General features: G+C 47.8%; 1 long non-coding RNA gene across 1 annotated transcript; it reads right to left on the bottom strand.

The window, feature by feature from the left end:
- Window positions 1-3,181: 3,181 nt before the first annotated feature.
- Window positions 3,182-9,825, bottom strand: LOC133089688 (uncharacterized). Its single transcript, XR_009700731.1, has 3 exons — window positions 9,769-9,825; window positions 3,611-3,822; window positions 3,182-3,265 (listed from the first exon to the last, which is right to left on the bottom strand). It is a non-coding gene; the product is annotated as an uncharacterized LOC133089688 (long non-coding RNA).
- Window positions 9,826-11,413: the final 1,588 nt, after the last annotated feature.

Below are 11,413 nucleotides of genomic sequence, written 5' to 3'. Positions count from 1 at the left end.
GCCAGTTTGCAGCAGGGCAAGTAGCCCTCCAGGGGCAGCTCTGGGCACATGGAGCTGGTCAAGACGTTTTGTTCAGAAGTCTCATTTGGGAATACAGGCTTCCTGAGGAGGGGAACACTGGGCTCCCCCATGGATGTGAAGTGAGTGATGGAGTGAGCCACCATCAGCCGGATCTCTTGAAGCCTAGGAAAGCTTCAGTGAGGAGCCACAGAGCGGCAGTCTCCCTGAACAGATGCTGTGGTTATGTCACAGCTACTTCTTGGCTACTGCTTCCTCAGCTGACAACCTCCAAGCAGCTGAAGATGGCGCATGCCTTGCAGATGCTCTAACAAAGTACCTGGCACCATGCTGCAGGTACAGAGGCACTAGGGCACAGGGCCTGAGGGCTTTGGCTTCAGAGAGACTTGGCTTTAAGGCCAGACACTCTTACAAGTAGAAGGGGAAGAGAAACAGGAAGGAGATTCATTCCTCAGCCCGTATCTTCTCGCGTCTGTTTCCCTCTAGATTCGTGTCCTTCTTCCTCATGATGTAAAAACAGAAGCTGTCACCCAGTCGCTGACTAGGAAGAGAGACAATGGGGTTACAGGGCTAGAGGAATGAGAGAAAAGCACGTATTTTTCATGGTGTCACGCAGAATGCTAACTTCCACACAGTTTTAGCAACTCTTCCTGTAACTCTGTCGCCTACAGGGGACTTCTGTGTGACTTGTGCTGATGGACTAATCTTGAATCCAATCTTGGCCGAAGGATGTGCCTCACATGGCCCTAAGTCTCCAGAGCTGTCTCTTAGAGGAAGTAGAAGAAAATCCCCACTGGCTCATGTCTGCTTTAATACTTTATTTCTTCAGTTTAAGGCCCTGCTCCCAAATGCTCTGGGAGACCAGTCTTTGAAGTGGCTATCACTGATTTGCACTTTTGTATGGGGAATTTCATCTACTTTATTCAGAGCAGGTTTTCATTATGAGAAATCATGAAGACAGCAGAGGAGTAGAAGGGTCCCACGGGAGCAAGGGCAGGACTGGCATTTGGGGGTATTAGGGTGTACACTTCACTGACTTCTAAATTTTTCCTGGGTGTCTCTGAGTTCTGCTGTGAAACGATTCTTGGATCGCAAGTATTCTCCAATAAACTGATAACTCTAAATTGAAAAAAAGTTCAAATTCACTTTTTCATCAAATATTTATTGAGTACCTGCTATGTGTCAGTCACTGGTGCAGATCCTGGGGGTACAGCACAGAGATGATGGTGAGGTGGATTAGGGTAGCATAGAGATGGAGAGAAGCAGGTTAATTCAGGTCTTGTTTAGAGGCAGAACAGCAGAACTTTGGATGTGAGGAAAAGAGATGAATGGAGATTGATGCTTGAGGTTTGGACTTGAACCACGAAGTAGATGGTAGTGTTATTTACAGAGATGAGGGATATGAGAGGAGGATACAGGCTTGGGTGGGAGGGCAAAATAAAGGGTTCTAGTTTTGTCATGTTAATTTTGAGATATCTATCAGACAGCCAGAAGAAGATGGTAAGTAGGCTTGTCTTAGCTCGGGCTGCTGTAAAAAAATACCATAAACTGGATGATTGAAATAAGAAACATTTATTTCTCACAGTTCCAGAAGCTGGGGAGTCCAAGATCAAGGCGCTGGCAGATCCAGTGTCTGGTGAGAGTTCACTTTCTGGTTTGCAAATAGCTGTCTTTGTACCCTCACATGGCAGAGAGCAGAGAGAGGAGAAGAAGCTCTCATGTCTCTTCTTATAAGGGCACTAATCCCATTCATGAGGGCTCCAGCCTCATGACCTAATCACCTCCTAGGGGCCCCACCTCCAAATACCCTCACATTGGGGGTTAGAATTTCAACATATGAATTTGGAGTGCAGGGACAGACACATTTCACCCAAAACAAAGCTTTTGGAAACAAAAGTAAGGCTGAAATCCAGGGGGAAGTTCATAACTAGGGATGTGAATCTGTAAGTCACTTCCATGTAGTACTTAAGACCATGGGGGTGGGAAACAGTTTGCAGGTAGAGAAGAAAAGAGGAGTCAGGGTTGAACTCTAAGGCACTGCAGCCTGTAGAGATTGCTTGGAGCCAGCAAAGGAGACCGTGTAGGTGAGGTTACTGAAGTAGGAGGCTAACCAGGAGCCTGTTCTTTATGGAAGCCAAGAAAGGGCAGGGTTTCAAGGAGGGAGTAGTCATCTTGAATGCTACTGACGGCCGGGTAAGGTAAGAACGGAGACGCACCACTGGATGTGGTGACTGGTGAGCAGGATAAGACCAGATGCAGGGGAGCAGGGATGAGGAGTCCAGGCTGGAGTTCCTGAAAGGAATCTGGGAGATGGGGAAATGGAGACAGTGAAAGGAGACAACTCCCCCCAGAAAACTTCCTTTCTGTGTTACCGGAAGGGAGGCGCGTTGGGCTATAAGGACAGGATGGAATTTGGAGTCTTAGAAGACTTGAATTCTAGGACTGAGACTCATCGGCTGGATGATCTTGAACAAATACTGTTCCACATCTCAGTGTCAGTTTCCTCATCTGCAACGTGGGTTTGACAATATTGCCTGCTCCACGGGGTTTTGTTTTATTTTTGGTCTTTAAATGTTAATATTTGTTTTTTGCCCTTAATCTCAAGAAACTGAGCATAGCTCAACAGCCCAAGAGATTTTCCTGAGGGGAGATAGAGGCAACTCACCTACTTATATTGTAAGAATCAAGATTTAGTCACTCTCATAGAGTATCTCCCCAACTTGATCATGAGGACGTATCAAAATTCCATTAAAAAAGACACTGCAGTAATACTCTAAGTAACCACTCATTCACTTATTTTTTCATTCATTCAACACATAATAATTAAAAATCTATTATGGCCCAAGCACTGGGGTTACTGCAGGGACCAAACCAATTCCCTGCCACACAGAGTTCACATTATAGTGTAGGAAGGCAGGCAATACATGTGTACACATACATATTAGGCAGTGACAAATGCCATGGAGAAAAATAAAGCAGGGGAAGTGGGATGGAGGAGTTATTTTCCATAGGTGACTATGGAAGGCCTCCCTAGTTTGAGGACATTTAAGCAGAGACCTGTAAGCAGAGAGGGATGGACCAGGAGAACACAGGAACATCACAGGCAGAGGAACAGCGAGTGTCAAGGCCCAGAACAGGGAATGTACTTAGGGTGGTTGTCTGCTATGGCATTGACTTTTCCTTAGGAATCCACTCCAGACATACTTGGCGTCTTCTTGTTCCTCAGAGTTTCAAGTTTCACAAACAGCTATTTAGAGAAAGAAAGCAAAGTCTGGTAAAGTGAAGGTTGCTGATGGTTGACTAGGAAGCACTGCCATCTCCTTAAAAAGTATGCAATCGCCACTCCTTCCATATGGCCCTTTGGAGTTTGCTAATTCAGAATGACAACATTTTCCCTCCTCTGGTATCCCCGAGATTTTCCCTCCCCTGCCTATCAGAAGTCCCTCCACCCCTATCTGTATATCACGAAATCCCCACACCCCTCCTGATGCATAAGGCAATTCTCAGGTGGTGGCAGGTGTGTCTTTTCCGTATGTAAAAGAAAGTCTGTAATGTTGATGTATTAAGGATCTGGGCTGTGGTGTTCACTCACCTTCCAGGCACTTCTCTCCCTCCTTCCCGCAGTGCAGTCCTCACTGTAAATTCTGAGGCTGTGGTCTTCTTTTCCACAGAGGAGTAAATGAGAGGGAAGTGGTAGAGGGTTGGAGGTGGGCATAGGTCACGTGGGCCTTGTAGGGAATTGGGAGGACGTTGGCTTTTCCTCTGAGAGATGCCTAAAATCGCAAACTTTTCCTGTCTTCTTACCTGTGTGTCACAGAAGCAGCATTGATGGATGTCATTATCTCCATGCTACCCAATTACCAGAACTTTCAAATCTCTTGAATTCCTACTCTACCACTTCACCAACCTAGAGAAATCCCAACCCTGCCACCTCTGTGTCTGGATGCAGGGCTCTGCACCACAGGACAAAATGACTCAATGGTGCAGATTGAAAAAACACAAATTATCTCTCTATCTATCTGTCATCTATCTATCTGTCTATCTATCTATCTACCTACCTACCTATCTATAACTTACTGTTCCAACTGCGACACTGTTGAAAGTGAATGGATACGGTGAATAATTACACCAGGACAATACTGTAGGCATAAACCAGGACTCTCTCGAACACACAAGGAGTAATGGTCGACCTACTTATAAACAATTTTACATAACCAAAGAAAAGGGAAGGAGGATCAGATCAAGGATAATTCCAAATATCATGTGATATCACTTACATGTGGAATCTAAAAAAAATGATACCAGTGAACTTATTTACAAAACAGAAATAGACTCACAGACATAGAAAACTAACTTACGGTTACCAAAGGGGATAGTGGGGCGGGGGGGCAGGGGAGATACATCTTTTAAAAAAGGATAATTCCAAATCTTCCAGGCCTGTGTTGAACTCACCTATAGTTGGTAGACACCTTTCGTCCCATTTCATAGAGAAAATTGAGGCTACCAAGCTCAATTCCCTGTGCTCTGACCTATAAACTTGCCATATGCCGAAGTTCATCCTCCCCTCCTCTCCTCTTGTTCAGGACAAACCTCCACTTGCATCTGAACCCCATTCCTTCCTGCCTCTTCCAGGACCCATCTCCAGCTTCCCCTCTCTGTCCTGTAATCTTCCATCTCTCCTTCTCTATTTTTCCCCACCTAAACGCAAACTCTAATCCTAAAAATCCCTTTCCTGGTATTTGATCCCCTCACCCAATAATCTAACTTCATTTCTACTCTTCTAACCAAACCCTTTGAAGCTCTATCTGCATGTGATGTCTCCTCTTCTTTGTGTCCCAACCATTCAGGGCTGAATAATTTCTGTCTCCCGCTGAGTTTTAAAGCTACTCTCGTCAAGGTTAGCTTTATCCCGGTGGCCAAAACCACTGGACGAACTTTATCTTTCTTGACTTCTCTTGATGCCTTTAGCATTGTTGAATCTTCCTGATGAATACTCTTGACTCCCTCATCCTCCATGAAACAACACCTCCCTGGATCTCTTGGTGCCTCTCTTAGGCTGCTCACTTGCTGTCTCCCCCATGGTCAGTTGATACCAGTATCTTATGTGGACTAAATACCATATGAAGATATAAAACATTTGGCCATTTCTACTTCCTGCAGATGGCACCGTACACAGGGTCATGAGCAGGTGGGCAGAGACGGGGCTCCAGAAAAGCTACTGATGCTCTTTATTTCTGACTTGAAAATCCTCTGGATCTGGAGGAGCCAAGTGACTGAGGGGTCTTTTAGCATCCTTTTTTTTTCAAGTCCCACCGAATTGTGAAGGCAGGAGTGAGTCACATCTGTAACTTGCATAAGAGGGAGGCCAAATGCAGCACTAAATAGTTTTTTGGAAAGCAGAGTTCAACAATTTAAAATCAATTTTTTAGTCCTAAGATAGCCAAAAATAGTTTCCTGTGGCTTATTCTATTTCTTTAGCTAGGGTTACCAGAACACAGTTTTGTGTTGGAAATGCAAGTTCAGCAGAAACACGTCTTCCCCTAATGAGGCCTGGTGCCTGTCGGTATTGTGTGTGAGCCCCTGGGGCTGTTCAGTGGGTGATTTTCCAGTTGCTGAGAAGTACATAGGCATCCTGTAAACATATTAAATGGCCATAAACTACCCCGGGACTCAGTGCAGAGCTTCCACGCGGGGCCTTGTAGTCAGCTTACGGGGAGCAGCTTACCACTCCGAGCTGGCTGTGTGGACCCCTTGGGGGGTGGTTTTACATTGAAGCCCGTGGCCTGATGGAGCCTTGGTTCTGAGTGAAGCTAAGCAGGAGACGAGGCCGTCGGAAGCAGAGGATTCACCAGCTGTGGGAAGGTTGCAAGAATTCCCATTGTGGCTACGGACAAGAGTCATCTTTGTGTGTTCTGTGTTACTGAAAGGCCTCTGTAAAAGTTCATTTGTTCAAGGCATCATGGAATGTGAGAGCTGACAGGGGCCTCAGAGACCCACTAGCCCAGGCTTCTCATTCTTTTTAAGTTTCGAAATACAGACAGTGATTTGACCCCCGTAATTGCATCAAGTCGTGATTCCAAAATGTTTCGACGTTAAGCTCTTCCTTGCTGACAGCAAAACAAGAAATGAGAACCAAGTGAAACATGAAGGTCTTGTAAAGGTATATTCTTTATACCACCAGCATCCCCGGTTTTTTATTAACCGGTTGCCAACTGCCTTCTGTCCTCACTCTCTACAGAAGCAGACCTCAAGGCCTTCATGTCCTCCTTCTTCCCGGGCTCTTAGGTAATCTCCATTGACCCATGCTTCAAAGTCTAGCTCAAATACCAAAAAGGGCTCTTGTTCTCCTCATGTTCGTCGTACACGGACTTTTGTTCTACTTAAGGTCCTATTAGTGGGATTCTGTTCCTTGCAAACAAACTAGTGTGGCAGAGTAGTTTTTAAAATTTTTTATTATTTATTTTGAGGAGGTCGTTCTTTCCTTTTTTTAATTGAAGTATAGTTGATGTACAATATCATGTAAGTTACTGGTATATAATACAGTGAGTCACAATTTTTAAAGGTTATACTTCATTTACAGGTATTATAAAATATTGGCTATATTCCCTGAGCTGTGCAATATATCCCTGTAGTTTATTTATTTTATACATTATAGTTTGTACCTCTTAATCCACCTACCCCTCTCTTGTCCCTCCCCCCTTCCCTCTCCCCAGTGGTAACCATTAGTATGTTCTCTGTATCTGTGAGTCTGTTTCGGTTTTGTTATACTCATTTGTTTTGTTTTTTAGATTCCACATATACGTGATAGCATATGATATTTGTCTTTCTCTGACTTATTTTACTGAGCATAATACCCTCCAGGTCCATTCATGTTGTTGCAAATGGCAAAATTTCATGGGTGCCCACATGAAGGCATCCAGGAGCAGAGAACTGCCACACCCCTTCGCCCAGTCATCCCTGTCTTGGCACTACATAAGTCCCACAGCACTTCAACACAACACAACACAGGGAAATGCAGGAGAGAAACTTCAATTGACTGAGATACAGTTTTTCATCCACAGCAAATTGAGAGGTCAAAACAGAAATCAAGTTGAGTTTTGGGAAAATGTAGAAAATTATCATTCATGCACACCTGAATTTGCGAAGCTAGAGTTGTATACTAGCTCAGGAAAATGTGGATTTATCAAAAGAACCCAGGAGAATCTCATGGAAACAAAATTCAGGAAGTACAGCTGGGCTTCATGGGACTACGAAAGCCAACAGGCAGCTACTGTCTGTTGCTCTGACTGACCCTCATAATCACCTTTTCTCTGGGACATGGTGCCAATCCTCTCTCTGCAAAGACCAAGACAGAGGCAGATAGCTTCCTCTCCTGACTCATGGTCCCTTCACGACCTTTGTGGACATGGGTCTTTGGCTGGTGCTCACTAAGGAGCCATCTCCATATGACTTACTGGTCTGTGATCACCACCAAATCATTGCATTCTTAATGCCTCTTGGTTGAAAGTTTTGAGAAGGAATCAGCTTTGACACTCTTTTCTCCAGGGTCATGCTCCTTAGACCAGAAACCCACCCTGCCCCAGTCATGTGGGGTCAGAGGGTGAGTGGTCATGTAAATGAGACATGGCTGCTCAAGCCAGTCATATCACCAAAGATGTATGGTTTGGACAGTTCCAGAGAAGAGTCTTGAGCCCAGTTTCTAATGTACCTTTATTAAAATTACTGCTATACCTGTCTTATACTCCTCTCTATGTTTTATTTTTTATCTTATTTTTTGGCCGTGCCGTGCGGGATCTCAGTTTCCCGACCAGGGATCGAACCTGTGCCCACTGCAATGGAAGTGCAGAGTCTTAACCACTGGACCAGCAGGGAAGCCCCAACTCCTCTCTATATTGTAACTTCCTTGAAAGCCGGACCTCTAATTCATCTCTGTTCTGCACCATGACATCTTTCGTGTGTCTTTTGCATTTGGAAGAGTTCAATGAATATTTGTTGAATGAATGTCCATCTCTATATTCATTCTCTGTTCTTTACACCTTCAATTCTGAGTGAACAGTGTGCAGGTTAACATTTGAGTAGAATAATTCCTGTTGCTGGGGCATAGCAGGTGAGTGTCAGTCAAAATGACTAGATGATTAGATTTGAGCGACTGTTACATAGGTGGGTTTCCTGATCAGACACTATCAACATCCTTAGAGTCACCATATTTATCATCGGGCTTTCCCTAACAACTGAGCATGCTAATTTCTCATTATTCTAGAGTCACCTTAAGAGCTATGGAAATTGGCTGGAGACTTCATTCATTTTTTGAAGCATTTATGTGATAGATTAGAACTAATTTAAAGAAGAGGAGCAAGTGGTGCTCTACAGGGAGATAATTCCTAGTCTCTTTTTAACCCTTTGAATGATTTCTCTAAATTAAAAGCTCCAAGTTTATTGGCAATCACTGATTTAAGTACAGAAACTCAAACATTTCATGTTTCTCTGTGCACTAATTAAAAGGGCTCTATTTAAATGGCAGAGCTGTCCTGATGCCAATGATGACAAATCAGAATCATAAAATTTTGAACCTGGAGGGAATTTACAGATCATTTAATCCAACCCTTGCATTTTATAGGAGAGGAAATGGAAGCTGTCACACATCTAGAGGCAGAACTATCACCCCCACCCACCTGGTCCAGGGTTCTTCAGCCTCAAGAAAATCAGCACGACTATGGGCAGTGGGGGGATGCTGAAGATTACAAATATGGATAACGTATGTAGTCTTCAGCAGTACATACGGCTAAGGCCGTGGAAGGAGAATGAGACAGCCCTCCATCCTGAAGGAAAGATAAAAGATGGCTCATTCTCGGGAGTGTGTCTAGCCAGAGTTGTTCAGAGACTGGCCAGAGAAGCCCTGTGGGCCTAGATGGGCTCCCAGGTATAACAAGACTGCCCAGTGAGTTCTTACCATGAGCCAGACACCATGCTTAACACTCAATCCTCATGGGCTGGATAAACCTCACAACCCACCTATGAGATCAGCATCATTATCTTCATTTTACAGATGAGGAGACTGAAGGTGGGACAATTAAGAGGTTTGCCCAGGGTCACATAACAAGGTCACTTATTAATATCTGAGCTGGGATTTGCCTTCACGTCTCTCAAGGTACCAAGCTTATGTTCTTAACCAGGGATGACATTTGAGTAGAGGCTCCCTGGGGACACTGGTGACAGTCTGCGGCCTCTCTGGGCAATCTTGCTCTGCACTGCTTGTGCTTTTACATTTATGTGGATACCTGAGCCTGCCAGGAGAAATTCCGCATGCCTGGATCAGCCCGGCCTTCCCACAACAGGCACAAGCTACACAGAGCCAGCCCTGGGTGGGGTCATTCTCTGTGCTAACACATTCCTTGTGGACAGACTTTCCATTTGTTTAGAATTTGAACGTGAGAATGGTAAAGCTGGAAGGACCTTAGAGATTTGGTGCAATCTCCATGTTTTAAGAAGGAAAAAACAGAGGTCCAGTTTGTGTTTAATTCTTATTCATCCAACACGACTGCCGGTGCCTATGCACCAGGTATGCATTGGGGATTCAGCAATAAACAGGGGCTCACTCTGGTGCCTTAAAGGCGTCTTAAGTAAGGTCCTACCTCCGCCAGGAATGCTTCTCCCTCCAGCCTCCATTTCTCAACAGCGCCCGCTCTACACTCAACTCCACGGCAGAACTCGCCGGGCAAGGCGGGGGACACATACTCTCTGCTTACCGACCCTGCCTGGGCGCTGGGGCCCCGGAGCGGGCCCTCCTCGGCCGCGCTGCGGACCCCGGAGCCGGGCCGAGCTTGATGGGGCGCAACAGCTGCGGGTTGGAAGCCGCTCTCCCCGCCCCGGCCCAGCCCCCGCGTTGGTTGGGGGCGGCGCCCCCTGGGCCGGCTCCGGGTCCCGGCCGCGGACGGGGAGGGGCCGGCACAGGTAGCTCGGCTGCCCCCCGGGAGCGAGCGCGGGGCCGCCGCGGCGGGATGGGGTGGCTCGGGGCCCGCCGCCTCGTCCTGCTCGCCGCCTGCCTGGGGTTCTGCGGGGCGCGCGGGGCGCTCGGAGGTACGCGCCCCCCAACCTCCCCTCCCCGTCCCTTCCCCGGCCGACCGCGCGCGGAGCCCGCTAGAAGAGGGGGGGCGAGGGCGGGCGGCTCGGGGGCGCGGGCGTGGTGCCCCCTGTACTCCGGGGGCCCCGGGAGACGCCGCGGCCGGGTGAGCCCCGCGGCGACCGCGACTTGGACTCTCAGGCTGGGCCTTCGGGCAGCCGGGGGAGGGGACCGCTCGGCCCTGAGCAGTGTCTCCGACTCCTCCGCGGAGAACTTGCGACTCCCGCTCCGCGAGGCCCGGCCCCTCGGGTCCCGACCAGTTCGCGAGCCTCGGAGGCGGGCCCTGCGCCGGCCTCGGCACGGCCTTCGCCGCGGATTGGGGGTTTCAGGGCCGGACTCCTGGTGTCCCTCGGACTGGCAGAAGGAAGGCTTCCTGCTGTCCTCCCTTCTCATCCTTTTCAGCCCTGCTCCTACCCAGCCCTTTCTCGGCTGCACGTGACCGTCACGGGGGCCTTAAACTCCTAGCCGAAATTCTTGGGTGGCTGTCCTGTTGTTCCCTAGGTCCCTCCACGCGTCCGCTTATATTATCTGGGCCTACTTCGCTGGAAGTGCTTTACATTTCCATGGCGCTTTTCAGAAGTCAGAGATGACTAATAAAAGCATAGTTATTGAGACTTTTTACAGAATTGAGCTCGACACTTGGACGTACCCCCCTCCCCCCGCTCTTTGAGATTTACTTCAGTTTAACAAAAGACTTTTCGAGACCAGAGAACACACTCTCAATCAAAGGCCTTGTAAATCTTTGTGGCATTCGGATTCAATTCTGAACGCGTATTTACTGCACTTTAGGCGATTTCACGAGGAGCTTTGGAGTAACATTCCGGTGGTGGGCGGAGGACGCCTCGCTCTCACCCCTGCGCGGCCCTCCTTCCAGCTCCTCCAGCTCTGCGCCAATCCTGATGTTTGGGGCCCTTCCGAGCTCCTCCCTCTTTATCTTCCTCCATTCTTCCTGGTTCTTCCTCTGCCCCCTCCCCGGCCCCTTCCTGGCCTGGCGTGCAAGGTGGATGGGCCGGGTACTAGGGCCCAGGAGTGGGGACGCTGTGACGGCGGCTTTGAGAGGGAAGCTGCTGGTTGCAGGCTGGGGAGATCTGAGAGGGCAGTGAGTGGCACTGGGGGACAGATTGGATGGCGATGGGGCCTGAGCCAGGGGTCCAAGTGGTCAGTGTAGAGTGATGGAAAGCCCATGGCTTTGGAGTTAGGTGGACTTGGGCTTTAATCTGGGTGCCACCATGCATTCTCAGAGTGACTTTGGGGAAATTACTTGACTTCTGTTGG

This window comes from Eubalaena glacialis, chromosome 4 (genome assembly GCF_028564815.1).
Source record: "Eubalaena glacialis isolate mEubGla1 chromosome 4, mEubGla1.1.hap2.+ XY, whole genome shotgun sequence".
In the NCBI taxonomy this organism is placed as follows: domain Eukaryota; kingdom Metazoa; phylum Chordata; class Mammalia; order Artiodactyla; family Balaenidae; genus Eubalaena; species Eubalaena glacialis.
This window is presented reverse-complemented; position numbering and strand designations above follow the sequence as displayed.